This window comes from Oncorhynchus gorbuscha, linkage group LG13, assembly GCF_021184085.1.
Source record: "Oncorhynchus gorbuscha isolate QuinsamMale2020 ecotype Even-year linkage group LG13, OgorEven_v1.0, whole genome shotgun sequence".
Taxonomy (NCBI): domain Eukaryota; kingdom Metazoa; phylum Chordata; class Actinopteri; order Salmoniformes; family Salmonidae; genus Oncorhynchus; species Oncorhynchus gorbuscha.
In genome coordinates, this window is record NC_060185.1 from 64215672 (window position 1) to 64234974 (window position 19303).

A 19303-nucleotide genomic window follows, 5' to 3' on the forward strand; every position below is an offset into this window, starting at 1 on the left:
ACCCTTTATTGCATCTATTACACCTAGTGTATATCCTTTATTACATCTATTACACCTAGTAGCACACCTAGTGAATACTCTTTATTACATCTATTACACCTAGTGAATATCCTTTATTACATCTATTACACCTAGTAGCACACCTAGTGAATATCCTTTATTACATATATTACACCTAGTAGCACACCTAGTGAATACCCTTTATTGCATCTATTACACTTTGTGAATACCTTTTATTACATCTATTACACCTAGTGAATATCCTTTATTACATCTATTACACCTAGTAGCACACCTAGTGAATACCCTTTATTACATATATTACACCTAGTAGCACACCTAGTGAATATCCTTTATTACATCTATTACACCTAGTAGCACACCTAGTGAATACCCTTTATTGCATCTATTACACCTATTGAATATCCTTTATTACATCTATTACACCTAGTAGCACACCTAGTGAATACATTTACATTTACATTACATTTAAGTCATTTAGCAGACGCTCTTATCCAGAGCGACTTACAAATTGGTGCATTCACCTTATGACATCCAGTGGAACAGTGACTTTACAATAGTGCATCTAAATCTTAAAGGGGGGGGGGGGAGCTCCGTAGGCAAGCACCATGGTCTTGTAGCGGATGCGAGCTTCAACTGGAAGCCAGTGGAGAGAACGGAGGAGCGGGGTGACGTGAGAGAACTTGGGAAGGTTGAACACCAGACGGGCTGCGGCGTTCTGGATGAGTTGAAGGGGTTTAATGGCACAGGCAGGGAGCCCAGCCAACAGCGAGTTTGCAGTAATCCAGACGGGAGATGACAAGTGCCTGGATTAGGACCTGCGCCGCTTCCTGTGTGAGGCAGGGTCGTACTCTGCGGATGTTGTAGAGCATGAACCTACAGGAACGGGCCACCGCCTTGATGTTGGTTGAGAACGACAGGGTGTTGTCCAGGATCACACCAAGGTTCTTAGCGCTCTGGGAGGAGGACACAATGGAGTTGTCAACCGTGATGGCGAGATCATGGAACGGGCAGTCCTTCCCCGGGAGGAAGAGCAGCTCCGTCTTGCCGAGGTTCAGCTTGAGGTGGTGATCCGTCATCCACACTGATATGTCTGCCAGACATGCAGAGATGCGATTCGCCACCTGGTCATCAGAAGGGGGAAAGGAGAAGATTAGTTGTGTGTCGTCTGCATAGCAATGATAGGAGAGACCATGTGAGGTTATGACAGAGCCAAGTGACTTGGTGTATAGCGAGAATAGGAGAGGGCCTAGAACAGAGCCCTGGGGGACACCAGTGGTGAGAGCGCGTGGTGAGGAGACAGATTCTCGCCACGCCACCAGGTAGGAGCGACCTGTCAGGTAGGACGCAATCCAAGCGTGGGCCGCGCCGGAGATGCCCAACTCGGAGAGGGTGGAGAGGAGGATCTGATGGTTCACAGTATCGAAGGCAGCCGATAGATCTAGAAGGATGAGAGCAGAGGAGAGAGAGTTAGCTTTAGCAGTGCGGAGCGCCTCCGTGATACAGAGGAGAGCAGTCTCAGTTGAATGACTAGTCTTGAAACCTGACTGATTTGGATCACCTAGTGAATATCCTTTATTACATCTATTACACCTAGTAGCACACCTAGTGAATACCCTTTATTGCATCTATTACACCTAGTGAATATCCTTTATTACATCTATTACACCTAGTAGCACACCTAGTGAATATCCTTTATTACATCTATTACACCTAGTAGCACACCTAGTGAATATCCTTTATTACATCTATTACACCTAGTAGCACACCTAGTGAATATCCTTTATTACATCTATTACACCTAGTAGCACACCTAGTGAATATCCTTTATTACATCTATTACACCTAGTAGCACACCTAGTGAATATCCTTTATTACATCTATTACACCTAGTAGCACACCTAGTGAATATCCTTTATTACATCTATTACACCTAGTAGCAAAGCTACTGAATATCCTTTATTACATATATTACACCTAGTAGCACACCTAGTGAATATCCTTTATTACATCCGCTACAAGACCATGGTGCTTGCCTACGGAGCTGTGAGGGGAACGGCACCTCAGTACCTCCAGGCTCTGATCAGGCCCTACACCCAAACAAGGGCACTGCGTTCATCCACCTCTGGCCTGCTCGCCTCCCTACCACTGAGGAAGTACAGCTCCCGCTCAGCCCAGTCAAAACTGTTCGCTGCCCTGGCCCCCCAATGGTGGAAAAAACTCCCTCACGACGCCAGGACAGCGGAGTCAATCACCACCTTCCGGAGACACCTGAAACCTCACCTCTTTAAGGAATACCTAGGATAGGATAAGTAATCCCTCTCACCCCCCTTAAGATTTAGATGCACTATTGTAAAGTGACTGTTCCACTGGATGTCATAAGGTGAATGCACCAATTTGTAAGTCGCTCTGGATAAGAGCGTCTGCTAAATGACTTAAATGTAAATGTATTACACCTAGTAGTACACCTAGTGAATATCCTTTATTACATCTATTACACCTCGTGAATACCCTTTATTACATCTATTACACCTAGTAGCACACATAGTGAATATCCTTTATTACATCTATTACACCTAGTAGTACACCTAGTGAATATCCTTTATTACATCTATTACACCTCGTGAATACCCTTTATTACATCTATTACACCTAGTGAATACCCTTTATTACATCTATTCCACCTTGTAGCACACCAACTGAATAGCCATTATTACATCTATTACACCTAGTAGAACACCTAGTGAATATCCTTTATAACATCTATTACACCTAGTGAATACCCTTTATTCAAATCAAATCAAATCAAATTTATTTATATAGCCCTTCTTACATCAGCTGATATCTCAAAGTGCTGTACAGAAACCCAGCCTAAAACCCCAAACAGCAAACAATGCAGGTGTAAAAGCACGGTGGCTAGGAAAAACTCCCTAGAAAGGCCAAAACCTAGGAAGAAACCCAGAAAGGAATCAGGCTATGAGGGGTGGCCAGTGCTCTTCTGGCGGTGCCGGGTGGAGAATATAACAGAACATGACCAAGATGTTCAAATGTTCATAAATGACCAGCATGGTCGAATAATAATAAGGCAGAACAGTTGAAACTGGAGCAGCAGCACAGTCAGGTGGACTGGGGACAGCAAGGAGCCATCATGTCAGGTAGTCCTGGGGAACGGTCCTAGGGCTCAGGTCCTCCGAGAGAGAGAAAGAAAGAGAGAATTAGAGAGAGCATATGTGGGGTGGCCAGTCCTCTTCTGGCTGTGCCGGGTGGAGATTATAACAGAACGTGGCCAAGATGTTCAAATGTTCATAAATGACCAGCATGGTTGAATAATAATAATGCAGAATAATAATACACCTAGTAGCACACCTAGGGAATATCCTTTATTACATCTATTACACCTAGTGAATACCCTTTATTACATCTATTACACCTAGTGAATACCCTTTATTAGATCTATTACACCTAGTGAATACCCTTTATTAGATCTATTACACCTAGTGAATACCCTTTATTAAATCTATTACACCTAGTGAATATCCTTTATTACATTTATTACACCTAGTAGTACACCTAGTGAATACCCTTTATTACATATATTACACCTAGTAGCACACCTAGTGAATATCCTTTATTACATCTATTACACCTAGTAGTACACCTAGTGAATATCCTTTATTAAATTTCGTACACCTAGTAGCACACCTAGTGAATACCCTTTATTACATATATTACACCAAGTAGTACACCAAGTGAATACCCTTTATTACAAATATTACACCTAGTAGTACACCTAGTGAATACCCTTTATTACATATATTACACCTAGTAGCACACCTAGTGAATATCCTTTATTACATATATTACACCTAGTGAATACCCTTTATTACATCTATTACACCTAGTAGTACACCTAGTGAATACCCTTTATTACATCTATTACACCTAGTAGTACACCTAGTGAATACCATTTATTACATATATTACACCTAGTAGTACACCTAGTGAATATCCTTTATTACATATATTACACCTTGTAGAACACCTAGTGAATATCCTTTATTACATCTATTACACCTAGTGAATACCCTTTATTAAATCTATTACACCTAGTGAATACCCTTTATTACATCTATTACACCTAGTAGAACACCTAGTGAATACCCTTTATTACATGTATTACACCTAGTAGCACACCTAGTGAATGTCCTTTATTACATCTATTACACCTAGTAGTACACCTAGTGAATACCGTTTATTACATATATTACACCTAGTAGCACACCTAGGGAATATCCTTTATTACATCTATTACACCTAGTGAATATCCTTTATTACATATATTACACCTAGTAGCACACCTAGTGAATATCCTTTATTACATCTATTACACCTTGTAGAACACCTAGTGAATATCCTTTATTACATCTATTACACCTAGTGAATACCCTTTATTAAATCTATTACACCTAGTGAATACCCTTTATTACATCTATTACACCTAGTAGAACACCTAGTGAATACCCTTTATTACATCTATTACACCTAGTAGCAAAGCAACTGAATATCCTTTATTACATCTATTACACCTGGTAGCACACCGACTGAATATCCTTTATTACATCTGTTACACCTAGTAGCAAAGCTACTGAATATCCTTTATTACATCTGTTACACCTAGTAGCACGCCTAGTGAATATCCTTTATTACATCTATTACAACTAGTAGCAAAGCTACTGAATATCCTTTATTACATATATTACACATAGTAGTACACCTAGTGAATAGCCTTTATTACATCTATTACACCTAGTAGAACACCTAGTGAATACCCTTTATTACATATATTACACCTAGGGAATATCCTTTATTACATCTATTACACCTGGTAGCAAAGCTACTGAATATCCTTTATTACATCTGTTACACCTAGTAGCACACCTAGTGAATACCCTTTATTACATATATTACACCAAGTAGTACACCAAGTGAATACCCTTTATTACATATATTACACATAGTAGTACACCTAGTGAATACCCTTTATTACAAATATTACACCTAGTAGTACAACTAGTGAATACCCTTTATTACATATATTACACCTAGTGAATACCCTTTATTAAATCTATTACACCTAGTGAATACCCTTTATTACATCTATTACACCTAGTAGAACACCTAGTGAATACCCTTTATTACATCTATTACACCTAGTAGCAAAGCAACTGAATATCCTTTATTACATCTATTACACCTAGTAGCAAAGCTACTGAATATCCTTTATTACATCTGTTACACCTAGTAGCACGCCTAGTGAATATCCTTTATTACATCTATTACAACTAGTAGCAAAGCTACTGAATATCCTTTGTTACATCTGTTACACCTAGTAGCACACCTAGTGAATACCCTTTATTACATATATTACACCAAGTAGTACACCAAGTGAATACCCTTTATTACATATATTACACATAGTAGTACACCTAGTGAATACCCTTTATTACAAATATTACACCTAGTAGTACACCTAGTGAATACCCTTTATTACATATATTACACCTAGTAGCACACCTAGTGAATATGCTTTATTACATATATTACACCTAGTGAATACCCTTTATTACATCTATTACACCTAGTAGTACACCTAGTGAATACCCTTTATTACATATATTACACCTAGTAGTACACCTAGTGAATACCCTTTATTACAAATATTACACCTAGTAGTACACCTAGTGAATACCCTTTATTACATCTATTACACCTAGTAGAACACCTAGTGAATACCCTTTATTACATATATTACACCTAGGGAATATCCTTTATTACATCTATTACACCTAGTCAATATCCTTTATTACATCTATTACACCTAGTAGCACACCTAGTGAATATCTTTTATTAAATTTCTTACACCTAGTAGCACACCTAGTGAATACCCTTTATTACATATATTACACCAAGTAGTACACCAAGTGAATACCCTTTATTACATATATTACACATAGTAGTTCACCTAGTGAATACCCTTTATTATAAATATTACACCTAGTAGTACACCTAGTGAATACCCTTTATTACATATATTACACCTAGTAGCACACCTAGTGAATATCCTTTATTACATATATTACACCTAGTGAATACCCTTTATTACATCTATTACACCTAGTAGTACACCTAGTGAATACCCTTTATTACATCTATTACACCTAGTAGTACACCTAGTGAATACCCTTTATTACATATATTACACCTAGTAGTACACCTAGTGAATATCCTTTATTACAAATATTACACCTAGTAGTACACCTAGTGAATATCCTTTATTACATGTATTACACCTAGTAGCACACCTAGTGAATGTCCTTTATTACATCTATTACATCTAGTAGTACACCTAGTGAATACCGTTTATTACATATATTACACCTAGTAGCACACCTAGGGAATATCCTTTATTACATCTATTACACCTAGTGAATATCCTTTATTACATATATTACACCTAGTAGCACACCTAGTGAATATCCTTTATTACATCTATTACACCTTGTAGAACACCTAGTGAATATCCTTTATTACATCTATTACACCTAGTGAATACCCTTTATTAAATCTATTACACCTAGTGAATACCCTTTATTACATCTATTACACCTAGTAGAACACCTAGTGAATACCCTTTATTACATCTATTACACCTAGTAGCAAAGCAACTGAATATCCTTTATTACATCTATTACACCTGGTAGCACACCGACTGAATACCCTTTATTACATCTATTACACCTAGTAGCAAAGCTACTGAATATCCTTTATTACATCTGTTACACCTAGTAGCACGCCTAGTGAATATCCTTTATTACATCTATTACAACTAGTAGTACACCTAGTGAATACCCTTTATTACATATATTACACCTAGTAGCACACCTAGTGAATATCCTTTATTACATATATTACACCTAGTGAATACCCTTTATTACATCTATTACACCTAGTAGTACACCTAGTGAACACCCTTTATTACATATATTACCCCTAGTAGTACACCTAGTGAATACCCTTTATTACATATATTACACCTAGTAGTACACCTAGTGAATACCCTTTATTACAAATATTACACCTAGTAGTACACCTAGTGAATACCCTTTATTACATCTATTACACCTAGTAGAACACCTAGTGAATACCCTTTATTACATATATTACACCTAGGGAATATCCTTTATTACATCTATTACACCTAGTCAATAACCTTTATTACATCTATTACACCTAGTAGCACACCTAGTGAATATCCTTTATTACATCTATTACACCTAGTAGTACACCTAGTGAATATCCTTTATTACATTTCTTACACCTAGTAGTACACCTAGTGAATACCCTTTATTACATATATTACACCAAGTAGTACACCAAGTGAATACCCTTTATTACATATATTACACCTAGTAGTACACCTAGTGAATACCCTTTATTACAAATATTACACCTAGTAGCACACCTAGTGAATACCCTTTATTACATATATTACACCTAGTGAATATCCTTTATTACATGTATTACACCTAGTAGCACACCTAGTGAATGTCCTTTATTACATCTATTACACCTAGTAGCACACCTAGTGAATATCCTTTATTACATCTATTACACCTAGTAGTGCATCTAGGGAATATCCTTTATTACATCTATTACACCTAGTGAATATCCTTTATTAAATGTATTACACCTAGTAGCACACCTAGTGAATATCCTTTATTACATCTATTACACCTAGTAGTGCATCTAGGGACTATCCTTTATTACATCTATTACACCTAGTGAATATACTTTATTACATCTATTACACCTAGTAGCACACCTAGTGAATATCCTTTATTACATCTATTACACCTAGTAGTGCATCTAGGGAATATCCTTTATTACATCTATTACACCTAGTGAATATCCTTTATTAAATTTATTACACCTAGTAGCACACCTAGTGAATACCCTTTATTACATATATTACACCTAGTAGCACACCTAGTGAATATCCTTTATTACATATATTACACCTAGTGAATACCCTTTATTACATCTATTACACCTAGTAGTACACCTAGTGAATACCCTTTATTACAAATATTACACCTAGTAGTACACCTAGTGAATACCCTTTATTACATATATTACACCTAGTAGCACACCTAGTGAATATCCTTTATTACATATATTACACCTAGTGAATACCCTTTATTACATCTATTACACCTAGTAGTACACCTAGTGAACACCCTTTATTACATATATTACCCCTAGTAGTACACCTAGTGAATACCCTTTATTACATATATTACACCTAGTAGTACACCTAGTGAATACCCTTTATTACAAATATTACACCTAGTAGTACACCTAGTGAATACCCTTTATTACATCTATTACACCTAGTAGAACACCTAGTGAATACCCTTTATTACATATATTACACCTAGGGAATATCCTTTATTACATCTATTACACCTAGTCAATAACCTTTATTACATCTATTACACCTAGTAGCACACCTAGTGAATATCCTTTATTACATCTATTACACCTAGTAGTACACCTAGTGAATATCCTTTATTACATTTCTTACACCTAGTAGTACACCTAGTGAATACCCTTTATTACATATATTACACCAAGTAGTACACCAAGTGAATACCCTTTATTACATATATTACACCTAGTAGTACACCTAGTGAATATCCTTTATTACATCTATTACACCTAGTAGTGCATCTAGGGAATATCCTTTATTACATCTATTACACCTAGTGAATATCCTTTATTAAATGTATTACACCTAGTAGCACACCTAGTGAATATCCTTTATTACATCTATTACACCTAGTAGTCCATCTAGGGACTATCCTTTATTACATCTATTACACCTAGTGAATACCCTTTATTACATCTATTACACCTAGTAGTACACCTAGTGAATACCCTTTATTACAAATATTACACCTAGTAGTACACCTAGTGAATACCCTTTATTACATATATTACACCTAGTAGCACACCTAGTGAATATCCTTTATTACATATATTACACCTAGTGAATACCCTTTATTACATCTATTACACCTAGTAGTACACCTAGTGAACACCCTTTATTACATATATTACCCCTAGTAGTACACCTAGTGAATACCCTTTATTACATATATTACACCTAGTAGTACACCTAGTGAATACCCTTTATTACAAATATTACACCTAGTAGTGCACCTAGTGAATACCCTTTATTACATCTATTACACCTAGTAGAACACCTAGTGAATACCCTTTATTACATATATTACACCTAGGGAATATCCTTTATTACATCTATTACACCTAGTCAATAACCTTTATTACATCTATTACACCTAGTAGCACACCTAGTGAATATCCTTTATTACATCTATTACACCTAGTAGTACACCTAGTGAATATCCTTTTACATTTCTTACACCTAGTAGTACACCTAGTGAATACCCTTTATTACATATATTACACCAAGTAGTACACCAAGTGAATACCCTTTATTACATATATTACACCTAGTAGTACACCTAGTGAATATACCCTTTATTACAAATATTACACCTAGTAGCACACCTAGTGAATACCCTTTATTACATATATTACACCTAGTGAATATCCTTTATTACATGTATTACACCTAGTAGCACACCTAGTGAATGTCCTTTATTACATCTATTACACCTAGTAGCACACCTAGTGAATATCCTTTATTACATCTATTACACCTAGTAGTGCATCTAGGGAATATCCTTTATTACATCTATTACACCTAGTGAATATCCTTTATTAAATGTATTACACCTAGTAGCACACCTAGTGAATATCCTTTATTACATCTATTACACCTAGTAGTCCATCTAGGGACTATCCTTTATTACATCTATTACACCTAGTGAATATCCTTTATTACATCTATTACACCTAGTAGCACACCTAGTGAATATCCTTTATTACATCTATTACACCTAGTAGTGCATCTAGGGAATATCCTTTATTACATCTATTACACCTAGTGAATATCCTTTATTAAATTTATTACACCTAGTAGCACACCTAGTGAATACCCTTTATTACATATATTACACCTAGTAGCACACCTAGTGAATATCCTTTATTACATATATTACACCTAGTGAATACCCTTTATTACATCTATTACACCTAGTAGTACACCTAGTGAATACCCTTTATTACATCTATTACACCTAGTAGTACACCTAGTGAATACCCTTTATTACATATATTACACCTAGTAGTACACCTAGTGAATATCCTTTATTACAAATATTACACCTAGTAGTACACCTAGTAAATATCCTTTATTACATATATTACACCTAGTAGTACACCTAGTGAATACCGTTTATTACATATATTACACCTAGTAGCACACCTAGGGAATATCCTTTATTACATCTATTACACCTAGTGAATATCCTTTATTACATATATTACACCTAGTAGCACACCTAGTGAATATCCTTTATTACATCTATTACACCTAGTAGCACACCTAGTGAATACCCTTTATTGCATATATTACACCTAGTGAATATCCTTTATTACATGTATTACACCTAGTAGCACACCTAGTGAATGTCCTTTATTACATCTATTACACCTAGTAGCACACCTAGTGAATATCCTTTATTACATCTATTACACCTAGTAGTGCATCTAGGGAATATCCTTTATTACATCTATTACACCTAGTGAATATCCTTTATTAAATGTATTACACCTAGTAGCACACCTAGTGAATATCCTTTATTACATCTATTACACCTAGTAGTGCATCTAGGGACTATCCTTTATTACATCTATTACACCTAGTGAATATACTTTATTACATCTATTACACCTAGTAGCACACCTAGTGAATATCCTTTATTACATCTATTACACCTAGTAGTGCATCTAGGGAATATCCTTTATTACATCTATTACACCTAGTGAATATCCTTTATTAAATTTATTACACCTAGTAGCACACCTAGTGAATACCCTTTATTACATATATTACACCTAGTAGCACACCTAGTGAATATCCTTTATTACATATATTACACCTAGTGAATACCCTTTATTACATCTATTACACCTAGTAGTACACCTAGTGAATACCCTTTATTACAAATATTACACCTAGTAGTACACCTAGTGAATACCCTTTATTACATATATTACACCTAGTAGCACACCTAGTGAATATCCTTTATTACATATATTACACCTAGTGAATACCCTTTATTACATCTATTACACCTAGTAGTACACCTAGTGAACACCCTTTATTACATATATTACCCCTAGTAGTACACCTAGTGAATACCCTTTATTACATATATTACACCTAGTAGTACACCTAGTGAATACCCTTTATTACAAATATTACACCTAGTAGTACACCTAGTGAATACCCTTTATTACATCTATTACACCTAGTAGAACACCTAGTGAATACCCTTTATTACATATATTACACCTAGGGAATATCCTTTATTACATCTATTACACCTAGTCAATAACCTTTATTACATCTATTACACCTAGTAGCACACCTAGTGAATATCCTTTATTACATCTATTACACCTAGTAGTACACCTAGTGAATATCCTTTATTACATTTCTTACACCTAGTAGTACACCTAGTGAATACCCTTTATTACATATATTACACCAAGTAGTACACCAAGTGAATACCCTTTATTACATATATTACACCTAGTAGTACACCTAGTGAATATCCTTTATTACATCTATTACACCTAGTAGTGCATCTAGGGAATATCCTTTATTACATCTATTACACCTAGTGAATATCCTTTATTAAATGTATTACACCTAGTAGCACACCTAGTGAATATCCTTTATTACATCTATTACACCTAGTAGTCCATCTAGGGACTATCCTTTATTACATCTATTACACCTAGTGAATACCCTTTATTACATCTATTACACCTAGTAGTACACCTAGTGAATACCCTTTATTACAAATATTACACCTAGTAGTACACCTAGTGAATACCCTTTATTACATATATTACACCTAGTAGCACACCTAGTGAATATCCTTTATTACATATATTACACCTAGTGAATACCCTTTATTACATCTATTACACCTAGTAGTACACCTAGTGAACACCCTTTATTACATATATTACCCCTAGTAGTACACCTAGTGAATACCCTTTATTACATATATTACACCTAGTAGTACACCTAGTGAATACCCTTTATTACAAATATTACACCTAGTAGTGCACCTAGTGAATACCCTTTATTACATCTATTACACCTAGTAGAACACCTAGTGAATACCCTTTATTACATATATTACACCTAGGGAATATCCTTTATTACATCTATTACACCTAGTCAATAACCTTTATTACATCTATTACACCTAGTAGCACACCTAGTGAATATCCTTTATTACATCTATTACACCTAGTAGTACACCTAGTGAATATCCTTTTACATTTCTTACACCTAGTAGTACACCTAGTGAATACCCTTTATTACATATATTACACCAAGTAGTACACCAAGTGAATACCCTTTATTACATATATTACACCTAGTAGTACACCTAGTGAATACCCTTTATTACAAATATTACACCTAGTAGCACACCTAGTGAATACCCTTTATTACATATATTACACCTAGTGAATATCCTTTATTACATGTATTACACCTAGTAGCACACCTAGTGAATGTCCTTTATTACATCTATTACACCTAGTAGCACACCTAGTGAATATCCTTTATTACATCTATTACACCTAGTAGTGCATCTAGGGAATATCCTTTATTACATCTATTACACCTAGTGAATATCCTTTATTAAATGTATTACACCTAGTAGCACACCTAGTGAATATCCTTTATTACATCTATTACACCTAGTAGTCCATCTAGGGACTATCCTTTATTACATCTATTACACCTAGTGAATATCCTTTATTACATCTATTACACCTAGTAGCACACCTAGTGAATATCCTTTATTACATCTATTACACCTAGTAGTGCATCTAGGGAATATCCTTTATTACATCTATTACACCTAGTGAATATCCTTTATTAAATTTATTACACCTAGTAGCACACCTAGTGAATACCCTTTATTACATATATTACACCTAGTAGCACACCTAGTGAATATCCTTTATTACATATATTACACCTAGTGAATACCCTTTATTACATCTATTACACCTAGTAGTACACCTAGTGAATACCCTTTATTACATCTATTACACCTAGTAGTACACCTAGTGAATACCCTTTATTACATATATTACACCTAGTAGTACACCTAGTGAATATCCTTTATTACAAATATTACACCTAGTAGTACACCTAGTAAATATCCTTTATTACATATATTACACCTAGTAGTACACCTAGTGAATACCGTTTATTACATATATTACACCTAGTAGCACACCTAGGGAATATCCTTTATTACATCTATTACACCTAGTGAATATCCTTTATTACATATATTACACCTAGTAGCACACCTAGTGAATATCCTTTATTACATCTATTACACCTTGTAGAACACCTAGTGAATATCCTTTATTACATCTATTACACCTAGTGAATACCCTTTATTAAATCTATTACACCTAGTGAATACCCTTTATTACATCTATTACACCTAGTAGAACACCTAGTGAATACCCTTTATTACATCTATTACACCTAGTAGCAAATCAACTGAATATCCTTTATTACATCTATTACACCTGGTAGCACACCGACTGAATACCCTTTATTACATCTATTACACCTAGTAGCAAAGCTACTGAATATCCTTTATTACATCTGTTACACCTAGTAGCACGCCTAGTGAATATCCTTTATTACATCTATTACAACTAGTAGCAAAGCTACTGAATACCCTTTATTACATCTATTACACCTAGTAGAACACCTAGTGAATACCCTTTATTACATATACTACACCTAGGGAATATCCTTTATTACATCTATTACACCTGGTAGCACACCGACTGAATACCCGTTATTACATCTATTACACCTAGTAGCAAAGCTACTGAATATCCTTTATTACATCTGTTACACCTAGTAGCACACCAAGTGAATACCCTTTATTACATATATTACACCAAGTAGTACACCAAGTGAATACCCTTTATTACATATATTACACATAGTAGTACACCTAGTGAATACCCTTTATTACAAATATTACACCTAGTAGTACACCTAGTGAATACCCTTTATTACATATATTACACCTAGTAGCACACCTAGTGAATATCCTTTATTACATATATTACACCTAGTGAATACCCTTTATTACATCTATTACACCTAGTAGAACACCTAGTGAATACCCTTTATTACATATACTACACCTAGGGAATATCCTTTATTACATCTATTACACCTGGTAGCACACCGACTGAATACCCGTTATTACATCTATTACACCTAGTAGCAAAGCTACTGAATATCCTTTATTACATCTGTTACACCTAGTAGCACACCAAGTGAATACCCTTTATTACATATATTACACCAAGTAGTACACCAAGTGAATACCCTTTATTACATATATTACACATAGTAGTACACCTAGTGAATACCCTTTATTACAAATATTACACCTAGTAGTACACCTAGTGAATACCCTTTATTACATATATTACACCTAGTAGCACACCTAGTGAATATCCTTTATTACATATATTACACCTAGTGAATACCCTTTATTACATCTATTACACCTAGTAGAACACCTAGTGAATACCCTTTATTACATATACTACACCTAGGGAATATCCTTTATTACATCTATTACACCTGGTAGCACACCGACTGAATACCCGTTATTACATCTATTACACCTAGTAGCAAAGCTACTGAATATCCTTTATTACATCTGTTACACCTAGTAGCACACCAAGTGAATACCCTTTATTACATATATTACACCAAGTAGTACACCAAGTGAATACCCTTTATTACATATATTACACATAGTAGTACACCTAGTGAATACCCTTTATTACAAATATTACACCTAGTAGTACACCTAGTGAATACCCTTTATTACATATATTACACCTAGTAGCACACCTAGTGAATATCCTTTATTACATCTATTACACCTAGTGAATATCCTTTATTAAATGTATTACACCTAGTAGCACACCTAGTGAATATCCTTTATTACATCTATTACACCTAGTAGTCCATCTAGGGACTATCCTTTATTACATCTATTACACCTAGTGAATATCCTTTATTACATCTATTACACCTAGTAGCACACCTAGTGAATATCCTTTATTACATCTATTACACCTAGTAGTGCATCTAGGGAATATCCTTTATTACATCTATTACACCTAGTGAATATCCTTTATTAAATTTATTACACCTAGTAGCACACCTAGTGAATACCCTTTATTACATATATTACACCTAGTAGCACACCTAGTGAATATCCTTTATTACATATATTACACCTAGTGAATACCCTTTATTACATCTATTACACCTAGTAGTACACCTAGTGAATACCCTTTATTACATCTATTACACCTAGTAGTACACCTAGTGAATACCCTTTATTACATATATTACACCTAGTAGTACACCTAGTGAATATCCTTTATTACAAATATTACACCTAGTAGTACACCTAGTAAATATCCTTTATTACATGTATTACACCTAGTAGCACACCTAGTGAATGTCCTTTATTACATCTATTACACCTAGTAGTACACCTAGTGAATACCGTTTATTACATATATTACACCTAGTAGCACACCTAGGGAATATCCTTTATTACATCTATTACACCTAGTGAATATCCTTTATTACATATATTACACCTAGTAGCACACCTAGTGAATATCCTTTATTACATCTATTACACCTTGTAGAACACCTAGTGAATATCCTTTATTACATCTATTACACCTAGTGAATACCCTTTATTAAATCTATTACACCTAGTGAATACCCTTTATTACATCTATTACACCTAGTAGAACACCTAGTGAATACCCTTTATTACATCTATTACACCTAGTAGCAAATCAACTGAATATCCTTTATTACATCTATTACACCTGGTAGCACACCGACTGAATACCCTTTATTACATCTATTACACCTAGTAGCAAAGCTACTGAATATCCTTTATTACATCTGTTACACCTAGTAGCACGCCTAGTGAATATCCTTTATTACATCTATTACAACTAGTAGCAAAGCTACTGAATATCCTTTATTACATATATTACACATAGTAGTACACCTAGTGAATACCCTTTATTACATCTATTACACCTAGTAGAACACCTAGTGAATACCCTTTATTACATATACTACACCTAGGGAATATCCTTTATTACATCTATTACACCTGGTAGCACACCGACTGAATACCCGTTATTACATCTATTACACCTAGTAGCAAAGCTACTGAATATCCTTTATTACATCTGTTACACCTAGTAGCACACCAAGTGAATACCCTTTATTACATATATTACACCAAGTAGTACACCAAGTGAATACCCTTTATTACATATATTACACATAGTAGTACACCTAGTGAATACCCTTTATTACAAATATTACACCTAGTAGTACACCTAGTGAATACCCTTTATTACATATATTACACCTAGTAGCACACCTAGTGAATATCCTTTATTACATATATTACACCTAGTGAATACCCTTTATTACATCTATTACACCTAGTAGAACACCTAGTGAATACCCTTTATTACATATACTACACCTAGGGAATATCCTTTATTACATCTATTACACCTGGTAGCACACCGACTGAATACCCGTTATTACATCTATTACACCTAGTAGCAAAGCTACTGAATATCCTTTATTACATCTGTTACACCTAGTAGCACACCAAGTGAATACCCTTTATTACATATATTACACCAAGTAGTACACCAAGTGAATACCCTTTATTACATATATTACACATAGTAGTACACCTAGTGAATACCCTTTATTACAAATATTACACCTAGTAGTACACCTAGTGAATACCCTTTATTACATATATTACACCTAGTAGCACACCTAGTGAATATCCTTTATTACATATATTACACCTAGTGAATACCCTTTATTACATCTATTACACCTAGTAGTACACCTAGTGAACACCCTTTATTACATATATTACCCCTAGTAGTACACCTAGTGAATACCCTTTATTACATATATTACACCTAGTAGTACACCTAGTGAATATCCTTTATTACAAATATTACACCTAGTAGTACACCTAGTGAATACCCTTTATTACATCTATTACACCTAGTAGAACACCTAGTGAATACCCTTTATTACATATATTACACCTAGGGAATGTCCTTTATTACATCTATTACACCTAGTCAATAACCTTTATTACATCTATTACACCTAGTAGCACACCTAGTGAATATCCTTTATTACATCTATTACACCTAGTAGTACACCTAGTGAATATCCTTTATTACATTTCTTACACCTAGTAGTACACCTAGTGAATACCCTTTATTACATATATTACACCAAGTAGTACACCAAGTGAATACCCTTTATTACATATATTACACCTAGTAGTACACCTAGTGAATACCCTTTATTACAAATATTACACCTAGTAGCACACCTAGTGAATACCCTTTATTACATATATTACACCTAGTGAATATCCTTTATTACATGTATTACACCTAGTAGCACACCTAGTGAATGTCCTTTATTACATCTATTACACCTAGTAGCACACCTAGTGAATATCCTTTATTACATCTATTACACCTAGTAGTACACCTAGTGAATATCCTTTATTACAAATATTACACCTAGTAGTACACCTAGTAAATATCCTTTATTACATGTATTACACCTAGTAGCACACCTAGTGAATGTCCTTTATTACATCTATTACACCTAGTAGTACACCTAGTGAATACCGTTTATTACATATATTACACCTAGTAGCACACCTAGGGAATATCCTTTATTACATCTATTACACCTAGTGAATATCCTTTATTACATATATTACACCTAGTAGCACACCTAGTGAATATCCTTTATTACATCTATTACACCTTGTAGAACACCTAGTGAATATCCTTTATTACATCTATTACACCTAGTGAATACCCTTTATTAAATCTATTACACCTAGTGAATACCCTTTATTACATCTATTACACCTAGTAGAACACCTAGTGAATACCCTTTATTACATCTATTACACCTAGTAGCAAATCAACTGAATATCCTTTATTACATCTATTACACCTGGTAGCACACCGACTGAATACCCTTTATTACATCTATTACACCTAGTAGCAAAGCTACTGAATATCCTTTATTACATCTGTTACACCTAGTAGCACGCCTAGTGAATATCCTTTATTACATCTATTACAACTAGTAGCAAAGCTACTGAATATCCTTTATTACATATATTACACATAGTAGTACACCTAGTGAATACCCTTTATTACATCTATTACACCTAGTAGAACACCTAGTGAATACCCTTTATTACATATACTACACCTAGGGAATATCCTTTATTACATCTATTACACCTGGTAGCACACCGACTGAATACCCGTTATTACATCTATTACACCTAGTAGCAAAGCTACTGAATATCCTTTATTACATCTGTTACACCTAGTAGCACACCAAGTGAATACCCTTTATTACATATATTACACCAAGTAGTACACCAAGTGAATACCCTTTATTACATATATTACACATAGTAGTACACCTAGTGAATACCCTTTATTACAAATATTACACCTAGTAGTACACCTAGTGAATACCCTTTATTACATATATTACACCTAGTAGCACACCTAGTGAATATCCTTTATTACATATATTACACCTAGTGAATACCCTTTATTACATCTATTACACCTAGTAGAACACCTAGTGAATACCCTTTATTACATATACTACACCTAGGGAATATCCTTTATTACATCTATTACACCTGGTAGCACACCGACTGAATACCCGTTATTACATCTATTACACCTAGTAGCAAAGCTACTGAATATCCTTTATTACATCTGTTACACCTAGTAGCACACCAAGTGAATACCCTTTATTACATATATTACACCAAGTAGTACACCA

The 19303-nt window shown here is 34.6% G+C and overlaps 1 protein-coding gene across 6 annotated transcripts in view; it reads left to right on the top strand.

Moving 5' to 3' along the window:
* LOC123993305 (amyloid beta precursor protein binding family B member 2-like) overlaps positions 1 to 19303 on the top strand; it is a 65391-nt gene that overhangs the window by 10611 nt on the left and 35477 nt on the right. The window lies entirely within an intron of this gene.